Genomic DNA, 14,057 nt, shown 5'->3' with positions numbered 1-14,057 from the left:
ACTAAATTCTATAACTTTAGTTCATTATCTACGAAAGCTTAGAATTTTTTTTTTTTTTTTTTGGCTACGTGGTTTGTGGGATCTCTGTTCCCCCACCAGGGATTGAACCCGGGCCCTCGGCAGTGAAAGCGCGGGGTCCTCACCACTGGACCGCCAGGGAATTCCCAAAGCTTAGAACTTTATACATGTGGCAAGATGGGTTAGCTTCCCTCTCTGCCCCTTTTCTGCCAACCTGCATCACTCCTGGCAGAGTTCCTGGGAGTCTCTCACAAGATTAATAAAAAGATGGAAAAACTGTTTTTGGTGGCAGTGGGGTGGGCAGCACAAAAGCACATTAGAATTAAGCAGGTGCATTTATTTGTCCTCTAAAAGATCCAGTCTGAAAAATCAAAAGGAGCCAAAGCTTCCCACAGCTAAGTGCTTGACACCTCCTCTGCAGAACGGAGCCTGGAGCGATGCTCAGAGCCTGAGGACGCAACTTACAAATCTGGGATGCAGCCAGGAACCCTAGGGTGAGAAAGGACCGCGGGTGATCGTGGTGGTGAGACAGAGAAGGAGCCTGGAAAGAAGAGGAAAGTCCTGATGTGCACCAGGTTGAAGTGTTTGCACTGCCCTTTGGACACCGAGTGGGTAGTTAGCCAAATGTAAGGTGGTGGTTCAAGTAATGCATGTACCTAGGGCCCTAAATAGCCTTATAACTAAGTATGTTACAAGCACTCAGTTGCATAAAGTTTTACTCCATCAAAATGTTAAACTAGAAGAGCAATAGTTTCCCTTGAAAGGGGCAGGAGAGATAGGATTAATATTTTAACAGTCACATAGTTGGTGGTGGTCCAGTTTTGCTTTCGTAATCCAGCCACAGATCTCTGATGACAGCTCTGGCTCTGCATTAGTTGACTTTATGACCTCTCGTGGGTCAACTGTATCCTCCCCCCAAAGATATATTTATGCCTTAACCCCTGGTACCTGTGAATAAGACTTTATTTGGAAACAGGGTCTTTATAGATGTAATCAAGTTAAGGTGGGGGTCATACTAGATTAAGGTGAACCCTAAATCCAATGGCTGGCATCTTTATAAGGAGAGGGAGATTTGGAGTTGGGGACACATACAGGAATGAAGGTCATGTGACGACGGAGGCAGAGACTGGAGTGATGCAAGCCAAGGACTGCTGGCCATCACCGAAAGCTGTGAAGAGGCCAGCAAGGCTTCTTCCCTAGAGGCTTCAGAGGGAGCACAGCCTTGCTGACTCCTTGACTTCAGACTTCTGACCTCCTCAACTGTCAGAGAATAAATTCCTGCTGTTTTAAGCCGTACAGTCTGTGGTGATTTGTTATGGTGGCCCCATGACCCTGACACATGACCTTAAGGTAATTGCTTAACTTTTCTGATCTCCTTCCTCAAGTCTGTATTAGGATGGTTCCCTATTTTCTACATCCTCATAGCTTCCTCTGTGAACTCCCCTTGAAGCCACATGCAGCATTCAGCAGTCTTTCTGTTCTTACGTGTCTAGTTTTCTTTGCAGAGTCAGTCAATAGCTCTGTGAACGCTGGGCCAATGTATTGATCTCATTTATTTCTCTGTTCCTGTGGCCATCCCCATGCCAGGAACACAGTAGATGGTTGGGGGTAAATATTTGGGGGGGTTTGTATAAACATTAATAGCAATGCATAAGAGTGTGTTGTAAGGATAGTAGCAGAGCACACCTGGCTAGTGATTGTTTTATAAGTAAGGCTAAACTGGGACATTGGGCTGTTACTTAACCCTGGGTGGTGGCTGAAACGAAGAGAGGAAAAGAAGGGCAGCAATCAGCGAGCTGTTGGGGTATGTATGGAGGTTGTTCAGGCTGAAGACTCCAGAGGCTGATACAGAACGTCCTCTGGGAGCAAAGGAGCTGCCAGGCGTTAGTAGCTCGGCCAGTTTTATCTCCACAAGGCCACACATTGTCAGGCGTCTTCACAAACAATTCACCTCCCCAGGCCTTTAGCTCACGCAACCCACTCATGGATCTTAGGAAAGGGCCCTGAGGACATTGGTGATTAGAGGACCTTCACCCCAAGAGTAAAACTTTCCCAACTCTGCCACACATCAGTTTTACTAAACACAGATTGATGAAAAGATATGTTGGAAAGAAAGTAGAAAGCTATGGGACAAGCAGAGGGGTCTAGTCAAGACTCTTGGATAGTATGAAAAAGTCCAAGAAGGCAGAAAGTGGTCCACCTTGAAGAGGTTATATTATCTGGTTATTGTCAATGCAGGAAGATGAGACAGGGGGGCGGTTAGGATAAAGTACTATGTCCCAAGCCTTTCTCCTTTAACTCTTGCATTAGTTGAAATGTTTCCTCATTTTATTTTACAACAGTAGGGATAGAATTTAGGCACAGAATCCATTCTCTTAGCCGTGTTATTTCAACCTGGTTTCTGACAATGAAAGAGTGTTTTGGTTCCTGGGACAAGAATATATATCGTCTTTGCCCCCAGTTGCGGACTCTCAACCACTGCGCCACCAGGCAAGCCCCAGTAGGGCCTTTTTGTTTCTCTATTCTATGCATAATAGTTTGCATCTGCTAATCCCAGACTCCCAATCCATCCCTCCCCAACCCCTCCTCCCCCTTGGCAACCACAAGTCTGTGCTCTATGTCTGCGAGTCTGTTTCTGTTTCATAGTTAAATTCATTCATGTCATATTTTAGATTCCACATATAAGGAACATCATATGGTGTTTGTCTTTCTCTTTCTGACTTAACTTCACTTAGTATGATAATCTCTAGGTCCATCCATGTTGCTGCAAATGGCATTATTTTGTTCTTTTTTATGGCTGAGTAGTATTCCATTATATATATGTACCACATCTTCTTTATCCATTCATCTGTCAATGAGCATTTAGATTGTTTCCATTAATTTTTATATAACAATTTTAAAATGCAATTAGGTGTACAAGTACACACAGATGTAGAAAGACAGCACCCAAACCCTGCTGGAGCTTGGCAAGTAGTGCCACCATGCTCAGTCCTACCTGGTAATTTATCAAACACTCATGTGATGGAATATTATACAGCCATTAAGAAAGATGAAAAGATGTGCATGCATTTATACAGAAAAACATGTACAATAAACTATTAAATAAAAAGCTGGCTATAAAACAGTATATACAATAAAATCCCATTTTAATTGTATACTGTAATATAGGATATAAATAGCTAATATTTATTGAACACTTACTAGGTACCAGGCACTGATTTAAGATTTTACTCATGTTATCTCATTGGATCCTCCTAAAACACTGTAAGGAAGATACTATTTTTATCCCAACTATACAGATGAGAAAATTGAATCAAAGTTTGAGTGAATTGTCCAGATCACAGAGTCAGTAAGTAATGGAGCGCTGACTCTGGACCCGCATATGCTCTTAGCCACCAGGCTATACTATATAAACCTCCTCAAAGTTGAAAGCAAGATTAACAGTGGTTATTTCTTGCTTTAAACCCATTCTTGAAATGGGTCATTTTCTTCTTTAAGCTTATCTGTTTATATAAAACCCATTTTATCTTACATAAAATCCTATCTTATATAAAATTCATATATATACAGATAGAGAGAATTATATATGTATATAACATATTTATATATAAATATTTGTATATACTTATATATAAATATATTTGTATATAACATATAACATACGAATGTCTTACACTGGAAAAATAACCAGTTAATAAGAATTGGAAAAAAGAATACAATCTGCAAAAGGACTTTTATAAATCTTTCTTTCTGTCTATTGAGCTCTAGATGTATTTCAGGGCCACTTTGCAGCATTATTCATCTGCCTGTAATCTTTTTAAATACTCCAAGGCCTAATTGTTTAACTGCTTAATGAAAGAGATTTCCTTTGAGATTCTCTAACAAGTTTAATAATGCCTTTCAAAAAGAGCTGAGTAACCAGTTAAATGGAATTATATAGGCATGACTATTTGCTGTTATAAGTCAATTTTGCTATTTTCAGACTTTGTAATTGGTTGTGCCTTTTCTGACTCTGGGGCAAATGAACATTTCATACTTCTCAGTTTGTCAGCACAAAAGAAAACTGTTGTAAAGCTTTGCTTCCTCATATATATTTCATTTTGAGATGTTGGAAAACATGCTCTTTCAAATGCTGAACAGACACTTTTACAAAAGGTCATGCTGACCATTGGAAAATGAGCTGGTGAATATAATTCCATTTGTCTCAGCAGCTCAATTAATCTTACAGTTTTAGGGTATGTGAGTACGGTGGAGGGGAGCAAAATCAATACGATGCCTAGAGTACAATCTCTGAATTTGAAGCAGCACAGGTTTCCTTAGGATCAGAGGAAAATGACTAGTGAATGTACCAGAGCTGTGGCTTTATGGAATGTTAGCACTGGGGAGGTCTGTCCAGGGCCATTACCCAATAGCTAGTTATCTCTGTTCAAGCTTAGAGCTCAGATCTAGGAGTCTGGCATCATCCTTTGGCAGGTTACACCTGGAGACAGAAAATTCTCATTCCCCAGTCCTAGCTTTAGCTCATTTATCTTTAAGGTTTATAGAAAGAGATGAAGGACAATTGCATATTTTTAAAGAGGATTTTGGGGCATGAAAATACAAGGTTCTCAGTATTGGTGTTTTTTTTTTTTTATCACAGCAATTGCTTTCTTAATGCTGGTGGAGATGTGGGTATAAGCTGTGTTCCCCAAGCGAGAAGTCTGCCCAATAGTAATAGCTGCATTTATACTTCCGCCCTAGAAGTCATCACAGATTGCCTGGTATTAGCTGTGTGTATATATAGAACACAGCTTTAATAATAGTAATAAAAGCAGCTGTAATGATTTCCTGCTACGTGACACTCGCTAATAAGCTCTTTACATACGTTTGTTTCATTAATTTCATCCCATCACCTGATGAGGCAGATCCTCCTTATTATCCCCATTTGTTCCTGAGGACATGGGGGCTCTGAGAGGCGAAACCACTTGTCCAAGGTTACAAAAGCTGCTGCAGAGGAGCAGAGTCTAGGCTCATAACCACGTGTGCCCAACTCCAAAGCCCCTGTGTGTTAAATCTCTATGCCACACTGATGCGGAAGACACCCAGGTGGAGTATACTGCAGCATGGCTAGTGCCAGGGGTTAATGAGGTGGGTGGGAGAAGAAGGGGTCATTGTAGTAGCAAACCTGGGAACTTTGTTTCCAATTTATTGTTCCCCACCCCAACTCCTACCAACCCAATACAGTTCTGGGGAGAAGCCAGGGACCGGACAGTCACCCTTGACTGTCAGAGAAAAGTCCTGCTGCCATCTGTAGGAGAGGAATTCAAGCAAATTGTAAGCTATTGTTTCAAATTCTACCACAGGTGCCATTTCATTATTTAAAAGATTGCATTTGTTTTCAGAGGTACAATTGGTATTTCAAATAGACAATGGCCCTTGCTCAGCCTGAGTCTGCCTCCAGGTCTCACAGAAAATTCAGAAAGAAATAAGCATAGTGGCTGTATCAATTTATACTTCCACCAACAGTGCAAGAGGGTTCCCTTTTCTCCACACCCTCTCCAGCATTTATTGTTTGTAGATTTTTTGATGATGGCCATTCTGACCGGTGTGAGGTGATACTTCATTGTAGTTTTGATTTGCATTTCTCTAGTGATTAATGATGTTGAGCATTCTTTCATGTGTTTGCTGGCCATCTGTATATCTTCTTTGGAGAAATGTCTATTTAGGTCTTCTGCCCATTTTTGGATTGGGTTGTTTGTTTTTTTGATATTGAGCTGCATGAGCTGCTTATAAATTTTGGAGATTAATCCTTTGTCAGTTGCTTCATTTGCAAATATTTTCTCCCATTCTGAGGGTTGTGTTTTCATCTTGTTTATGTTTTCCTTTGCTGTGCAAAAGCTTTTAACTTTCATTAGGTCCCATTTGAAAAAGAAAAAAAGAAAGAAAGAAGCAGACCCAGGGTCTGGTTAGAGAAGAATGAAACCAGTGGGAGGGGTCCTAGTCAGGCTAGGAAATCTGAATAGATTTCTCCAAAGTAAGCTCTCCTTTTTCTGTATGCATTTGCTCTGTATGATTGTAAGTGTTATGAATTGCTTTATAGTAACCATTATGGTTTTCCATATTTTTTATGCTTAGTCTACACTACAAACTTTTGTTTGGTTTGATGGTTTGGATACACACACACACACACACACACACACACACACACATAGAGTTTCTCATATTTAAACAGGGATAATAATTATCTTACAAATAGTGGTTAGAATGGGAAAAAATATAGATAAAGTTCTCTAACATAATGGGTGACACATTAATTGTTACACAATTCCAAATTTTCTACAGGAACTAAATAGTATTTTATAATTGACAGAAAATAAATGCAAACTTTTAATTTAAAATTTCTTCAGTTATTCCACAATTGAGAATTCAACTAATGGGTCTGTGTGTATGTGTCCCAAACGTGTACACCCATAAACACACACACACACACATATTGCTTGAAAGCATAAAAAGGATATTTTCTAATAGCTGCTATTTAAGAGTATCAAAGCTCCAAGAAAAGAGATCACCTTTTTATAAGTATTTCAGCTTATGATGGTCACTTGCATAAATTATTTGTTTTTTAATTGATTTCCTGGGACTGACCAGCACTTAATTAACTTACTCCATCACAGAGGAGCATAAGGAGAGAGTGTTTGTCGTTTTCCTGGGGATCTGTCACAGTTTTGTTGAGTTTCTTTTGGTGGCAAATATCAGAAACTCACTTCAAATTAGCTTAAGTGCAGAGTGGAATTTACTGGAAGACATTGAGGTAGTCACTCCTGAAATCAAAGAAAAGGCCAAGTGACCCAGGGGTCAGGAGAGGAGGAGTGAAGGAGGAACCTCTAAACCCCAGTTTGTGGTGACCCAGGGGTCAGGAGAGGAGGAGTGAAGGAGGAACCTCTAAACCCCAGTTTGTGGGCTTTCCTTCTGAGCCTCATCACTCAGCCCTCTTTTCCCATTTGCATTGTTTCTTGGTTTCAGTGCTTGAGAGAGAGAGTGGTCCAGCTTGGGTCAGGTGTCCACGCCTACTCCCATCACCTGTGACCGGGAAAGCAGGGTCTCACTGTAGAACCATGGCTGCTGGGGGCCCACGCCTGTGTATGTGTGTACGTGTTTTTGTGTAGGCGTGTTTAGGTATGTGTGACCAGCGGTGCCATGGTGGAGGGGGTGGTCCTCAGGGATCTGTGACTGGACTGACACCCCCCAAATGTCTTCTCCACGCACAGTTATTGCTCTAGAGGGGTAGAAACTTCCATTCCTCTTATATTTTAATAATATTGCTCCTAGGTCACCTCCCCTCTCTGGATCTTGGTATCCTAACCAGAAGTCGCATAGGCGATACCTTTGAGCTTTAGCAAGGCACACCAATAGTACTTCATCCAGCACCTGGGGAGTCTGTCTCAATGGAACATTTGGCTGGCCAGGGTGGGTGATGGGTTCCACTTGGAAATACCTACTGCCTTTTGTAAAGGGACTGCCAAGAATGAATCATGTTACAAATACGTCCTTTTAAAAGAACAATCTTTGCCGTAGTATGCCTGTGATTGCCTACATGCCTGTGCCCTGTCATCTTTGCCGTAGACCACTTCCTGCAGTTAGCTAATCACCTGCCTGCAGTGGGCTGGAAGGAGATGAATGAGACTTACCCTTTGGCTGGGAGTCAGGGGCCTAGGTGTTAACCCTGGGTCTGCCTTTATTACGGATGGATACTTGGTTACTTAGTATCAACTGTCAGGACTTTGATTTCCTCATCTGCAAACTGGGATCAGAATCCCCATCTTACCCAAGGAGCTGGGAGAAGGAATAACATACGTGAACATACCTTTGACGTCGTAAAGCTCTATGTAAATGTTAAGTCTATTCTCCATTTAAAACTCTGCCAACCCGTTATCTCTTGGGTGTGTTAAACCACATGCATCTGTGCTTGCAATCAACCAGAGACCCTACTTTCTCTGGGCCATGTGGCAGAGGAACAAAATCTGTGATTATTTTCTTTGAACTACTCTTTCATTTTAGAAACGGCGACATCTTCAGAGAAAATATTCTGTGATATTCACAGCTGTACCCCTATGAGAGTAATTAAGAGACTCTCAGAGGCAAAGTTATATATAAAATATCCCCAGGAGATTCATTTTTCCACTGAACTATTCCATAAAGATGAGAATCACTCCCACACGCCCCTACCTTGTTCCCGTTCCCTGAAGACACAAAATCCTTGAAGTATTATTGAGGTTACTTATATTTTGTTTCAAATATGAAACTTAGTTATCTAGGCTCTTAAGATTTAATATTTACACATAAAGGGTCACCACAAATAATTAAGTATCATTCAGAAAAGGTGAATAACTTGTCTTCCTGCAAAAAATAGCCTTAAACCTATAAAAGATCCTTCCCACTCTGAAAATAATTCATACCTCGCTTGTTGCTTTAGTGGCAAATCACTTCCCCAGCCCAGCACTTATCAGAGGTAGTTGGGTGACAGTGGGGCAGAGCTGGAGCCCCTCTGTGGTGATAACAAACATGGCGAGGCTGGTCATCCCCTGAATATTTCCTCCTCAATACCAATACCAAAGCAAAGAGGAACAGTCTTTGGGAAAGACCAGTTCCCAAGGTTCTCTGAGGGAACCAATACCAATACCAAAGCAAAGAGGAACAGTCTTTGGGAAAGACCAGTTCCCAAGGTTCTCTGAGGGTGCGGGTCCCTGGGGGGTATGAGGGTGACGGGTAGGAAGGAGGGGGAGAAACACACTGGGAGTGGCTGCTTCCTAATTGCAGAATCTGCCAGAGTCTGTCCAGGACCGCCCCCTACCTCACAGCCTAAGCCTTTGCCTCTCCCTCGGGTACACATTACATCAACCGAAATTCCCAAGGCAAGACACACAGTCGGGCAGAAATAACGAGACCTCTGCAGAGCACACGTACCCCGAAAGGCAACATACTGAAAACCTCTACTGGAGAATTTTAAAGAAGCCTGATACATATCATTTTAAAAAAAGGAAGAAGGGATATTTGAAACACAAAGTAAGAACACGCAGTTGTGAATAAGAGATGCGAGATCTTGAGCGTGAAAAATGAAAGTGTAGAAGTGAAGAACCCAATAAATGAGTTGGAGAGCTGAATGGATACATCCAAAGAAGAGAGACTAATTCAGGAGAGAGAAATTAGGTGTGGGAAGTATGGGTGAGTAAAGGAATTAACTCATTTTATTTTTGTTTTGATATGCAATGACCTCCTATTACTTCTCCCATACAAACCAAAGCATAGCCATGACAACCAAAACAAAGATTCTAGATGAGACCAACAAGACAAGGGGGAAGTAATGCAAGATGGATGAAAGTGTGTGAATGTTCTTCTAAGGGAAAAAAACCCACCAATAATAATAAAGCAAATAGCAGATAAAAATCTAATTAATAAATTATATAATAAAAATAATGCATTTTGGTAGGGGGAGGGGAGATGGAATGAAGAGTGAATGGGAGGGAAGCTGTTGCCTTATTAATCTTTGGGGTAAAAAAATACATTCTCAAGTGTATATAAACCATGTAAATCATTGAGAATGTGTCCCTTTGGATCAAATGAGCCTCCTCTGGGACCTAATTTCTGAAATCCATGTTCAATTTAAGGTCTTATTTCCAGTGGCTCCCCCTCAAAATTGGACCCTTCCATACTCAAGTCACGCTTTAGGGATTGCTGAATGCAAATTATAAAGACATTCTTGGGATATCATTTCCACTATGTTTTTCCAAATCCTCTCCTGGACCATTAGATTTTGGATTACAAACCATCCTAGGGAAGTTTCCATGCCTTTGGTGTTTCTGAGCCTGGTTCATTGAATAAGAGGATGATTCATAACTAGAATGATATAACTTCCACTCTGAAGGACCACTTGCTCCCATTTCTCCAGTTACCTGCCTTTTTCTCCACAATGGCTTTTATTACAGCTTTTCATCTGAATTCAGTTCATTGGTCATCCTCTAATTAGCCCAAAGTGTCTCATTATCAGCTCATGCCTGGTCAATTATCTGGTTACCTGCAGTATCAATCAACAAGACGTCTCCTCTGATTTAATCTGTAGGCTCACAGCACTGAGACAGCGTGGGGCCCTTTGCTGTCACAGATTCATTAGGGTGAGAGGATTTATTTCCTTCATCTTACCAGCTTCTCATTAGAGTTAGTTAAACTGCCTTTGTGATGCACTCTGTAGCCTGGGTTTCCACTTGGAAAGGTATTTTTTACTCCAGGGGGACTTGGTGATAGCACCAGCCTGCAAGCAATAACTTCAGGAATCACATGGGAGAACACTCACCGTAACAGCCTGGGGAAGGGCGATGGGAGGCCTGGAATCTCCTTTATGCTTTGGGGTAACTGAATTTAATGACTGATTCTTAGAAGGATCATAATTAGACCTTGCATTAAGGTTTCTCTACAAAAGTGACATCAAATTTCTTGAGACTCAATATTTTTTGTGGAGGCAGTAATTGGATAGGATTGAATCTTAAAGGACAGGCTTTTTAACAAATTGTGTTTCTCCGTTTGGGTAAATTTCTCCTCAACTCAAGGTTATAAGAACTTCTTTATGCATTCAGCTTTTACTGAGCACCTATTACATGCGAGATTTATGCTAGGTATTGGGGATATTCGGCAAAGTATCTTGGTTTGTTTATCTGAAAAAGGACAGTAATAGAATTCTCCAAAGCTCTTCTAATATGTAAGATCTTTCATTCTGACCATACTCTGAGAAAGAATCAAATCAAATCTGTACCTTCTCTTAGAAAAATTCCCTGAGCGGATACAGTGCTGAATTTCTCAGGATATGCTTTTTGCTTACCTTACCCCATCACAACTAGGGAGTACCAGGGGGTGCTTAATTCAGACCTGGAATGGAATATATTATCTGAACTCTCTTCTTCTCAGCAGAGGTACAGGGAGCAAATCAGCCAAGCCCATGAAAGAACCTACAGTTGACCCTTGAACAATGTTGGGGTCAGGGGTACTCACCTTCTGCACAGTAGAAAATCCGCTTGTAATTTACGGTTGGTCTCTCCGTATTTGCTCTGCACGCGAAGATTCAACCAACCCTGGATCGCGTAGTGCTCTAGTATTTCCTATGGAAAAAAAATCCGTGTATAAGTGGACTCATGCAGTTCAACTGTGTTGTTCAAGGGTCAAGTGTATAGTACTATTTTAGGCATTCAGTTTTCTATTTATTTTTTGCTATGAACCTACTTCTGTATTTACAACTTTAGATTGAAAAGCACGTATATAATAGCTATTAAATTGCCCTCTGCCTTTCCAAATCGGACAAATGATACTTTGACTAAAAAAAATAACGTGTGATGTTTTTCCATCCTCTGGGGGGCAGGGAGTGGGCGGGGGGAGCGGAAGTTAAATTCTAATAGCAAGATACCAAAGGTCACATTTCCAGGCATGAGACAAGCTCCAAGGACTAGCTCCCTGTTTGCAAGTAATGCACGTTATTGTGAGGTCCTGCAGTTAGGATTTTAGGTGACTTTACATGTTCCAAATCCACCCATGGTGGGACTGTGAATAGGTACATCCTCTTTGGAAAAAATCTGGCATTCCTATTACATTTGAAGATATACCTACTGAATGATCCAGAAACTTTATCACAAGACAAATACCCTAGAGAGACTTCTGCACAAGTATTCCAATGTACAGGAGCAAGAATGAGCTTAGCAGCAAAAGGTAAACAACCTGACTGTCCCTCAGCTCAGGGATGATGTAACGGATACATCATGTCACGGTTACATAGTGTCCTATGACAGCAATCAGAAGAATAAACCTCAGTTATGCACATCTGTGTGAATGAATTTCACAAGCATCATGTTGTTCACATACGGTAGGATGCCATTCATACAAAGTTCAAAACGAGAAAACTAAGCTATATTGTTCAGTGTTAAAAATATGAAGAAGGCCAACCAAATGATTACTATGAAAATCAACATTCCAGTTGTGATGAGGAAAGAGCACAGGGGTTTGGAGAGGATAGGCAGGCAATATGTATTGTTTCCTGGCCTGGGTAGTAGTCGCAAAGGTATTTCACTCATTACTATTAAATTGTGTATACGTTTTTATGCACTTTTCTGTATGTCTCTTATATTTCAAATAAAGAGAAAGTATCTCCCTTTCTTGGAACTATCTTCCAGTGCTTTTGACTTATGCCTGTCAAGGTTTTCTTAGACATGCTTCCCTCTATCCCCGATGCCTGGGTATCTTCACACTGTCAGCCAGGGGCTGTGGCTGCTTTTAGCTGTGCCCCAGAAGGCAGGAACGATTAGCTGATGATGTCCTCCCTGTCATCAGCAGAGTTCACGTTTTTCCTAGTGTCAGTGCCTGTCTTTCCTAAATGATCCATGTTTCTTAGGAGGATCACTGTCCAGCACAGCCTGCAGCCCACTGACAGCTTCCAGGGCTCTGCTGACAAGGCGATGGTGCCCATACTCATATTAAACTATGGGGCATAGAAATGCTGTGGGGAGAAGAGTAGGGTTCGATTCAAGGAGAAGAAGGACTAGGGGAGGGAGCTGCTGATGCCAGAGGAGGGACAGTCCCTCAGATCGTGCATTCCCCGCCCCACCCCCCATACTGCCTTATACTGCCAAACACTCCCGGGTGAAGAAACACATCAAAACTAACACAAAGGCGTGGTTAAGTTAATTGAATTCATTCATTCATTCAGCAAGTATGACTGATTCATTTCTGGTGCTCAGAACAGACCCAGCTGTTGGAGAGATTTAAAAACATAAACCAGGGCTTCCCTGGTGGCGCAGTGGTTGAGAGGCCGCCTGCCGATGCAGGGGACACGGGTTCGTGCCCCGGGAAGATCCCACATGCCGCGGAGCGGCTGGGCCCGTGAGCCATGGCCGCTGAGCCTGCGCGTCCGGAACCTGTGCTCCGCAACGGGAGAGGCCACAACAGTGAGAGGCCCGCGTACCGCAAAAAAAAAAAACAAAACCAAAACACAAACCATACCCTGGGGAAGTCAAAGACAAAATATAGACAGGTGAGCAGCTGCGTCTTCTGATGCATGTGATGAGAAACACAAGCAGGCGTGCTAACGGGAGATGGGGTGTATCTAACGGGAGGAAGGGAACGTGGAGGGGGCGCAGCTATTTGGTTGGTCCACAGACAGTTTGAAATCACTGTGGCCAAATCTTAAATCATCATCTTCTATCCCATAACCCCCTCCTCCCCCTGTATTCCCAAGCCAGGGTAAGGCGTCCCCGTCTTTCCTCATGAGAACCCAGGAGTGGGAAAAACCAAGCAGAAACTAGGAGTCGTGTTTAGATGTGGTCTCTCGCCTGCTGTCTCCTTCAACAATTGCTAACGTTGGGCTTCAGAGACTGCCATTCAAGAGCATCCTTCTGCATCAGAGGTCTGAAGAAATGGAGAACGAAAACAGAGAGTAGCAGATGGCAGTAGCACCAAAATCTCCTCTAGGGAGCGGCTCAGGAGAAGACATGGCTTTAGATCTGTGGACCAAAGAGACTTGCAAACACTGAACCTCACAATTTGTTAGGGTCACCCACTCAGTCACAGCAGTGGGGCAGGATATCCCACACGGATTTCTTGTCCAGGTAAGAAGACCAAGCGCACGGAGAAGCAGAGAAGATCTTGTGTTCTTACTGCACAGGCTCACTCCCAAGGGAGAAAGGCTGAGCTGAGCTGAACTGAGCATGCCCAGTTCTTCCCAAATTCACCCATTAAATGTCACTCTACCTCCCTGCAGAAGGAATAGAATGCAAAAGGTGTGAGTCCAGGAATGTGCTAGGGAACTCCTTTCTCGTGGAAACCCAGAGTGTAGAAAACTGAGTCCTATTTTGTGAAGATCTCATGACTTTGTCTGCTTTTCTCCAAACCACTGTTATAACAACTGCCTTAATCCAGACTTTCTTTAGTTACTTGCCTGAGTGACTACTTCTGCCCAAGTTGATTCCTGAATCCATGTTGTGGACTAAATAATCTTTATAAACACCAACCCAGTCTCATCCTTTTCT

At 42.1% G+C, this 14,057-nt stretch overlaps 1 long non-coding RNA gene across 1 annotated transcript in view; it reads left to right on the top strand.

The window, feature by feature from the left end:
- Window positions 1-8,958: 8,958 nt before the first annotated feature.
- The window catches only part of LOC309834988, a 29,779-nt gene continuing 24,680 nt past the window's right edge, over window positions 8,959-14,057 (top strand). The window contains exon 1 of the long non-coding RNA XR_014297914.1: window positions 8,959-9,219. This is a non-coding gene — a long non-coding RNA (uncharacterized lncRNA). The remainder of the gene's footprint in view (window positions 9,220-14,057) is intronic.

The sequence above is a fragment of the Grampus griseus genome (assembly GCF_964374135.1).
Source record: "Grampus griseus genome assembly, chromosome: 16".
NCBI lineage: Eukaryota > Metazoa > Chordata > Mammalia > Artiodactyla > Delphinidae > Grampus > Grampus griseus.
This window is presented reverse-complemented; position numbering and strand designations above follow the sequence as displayed.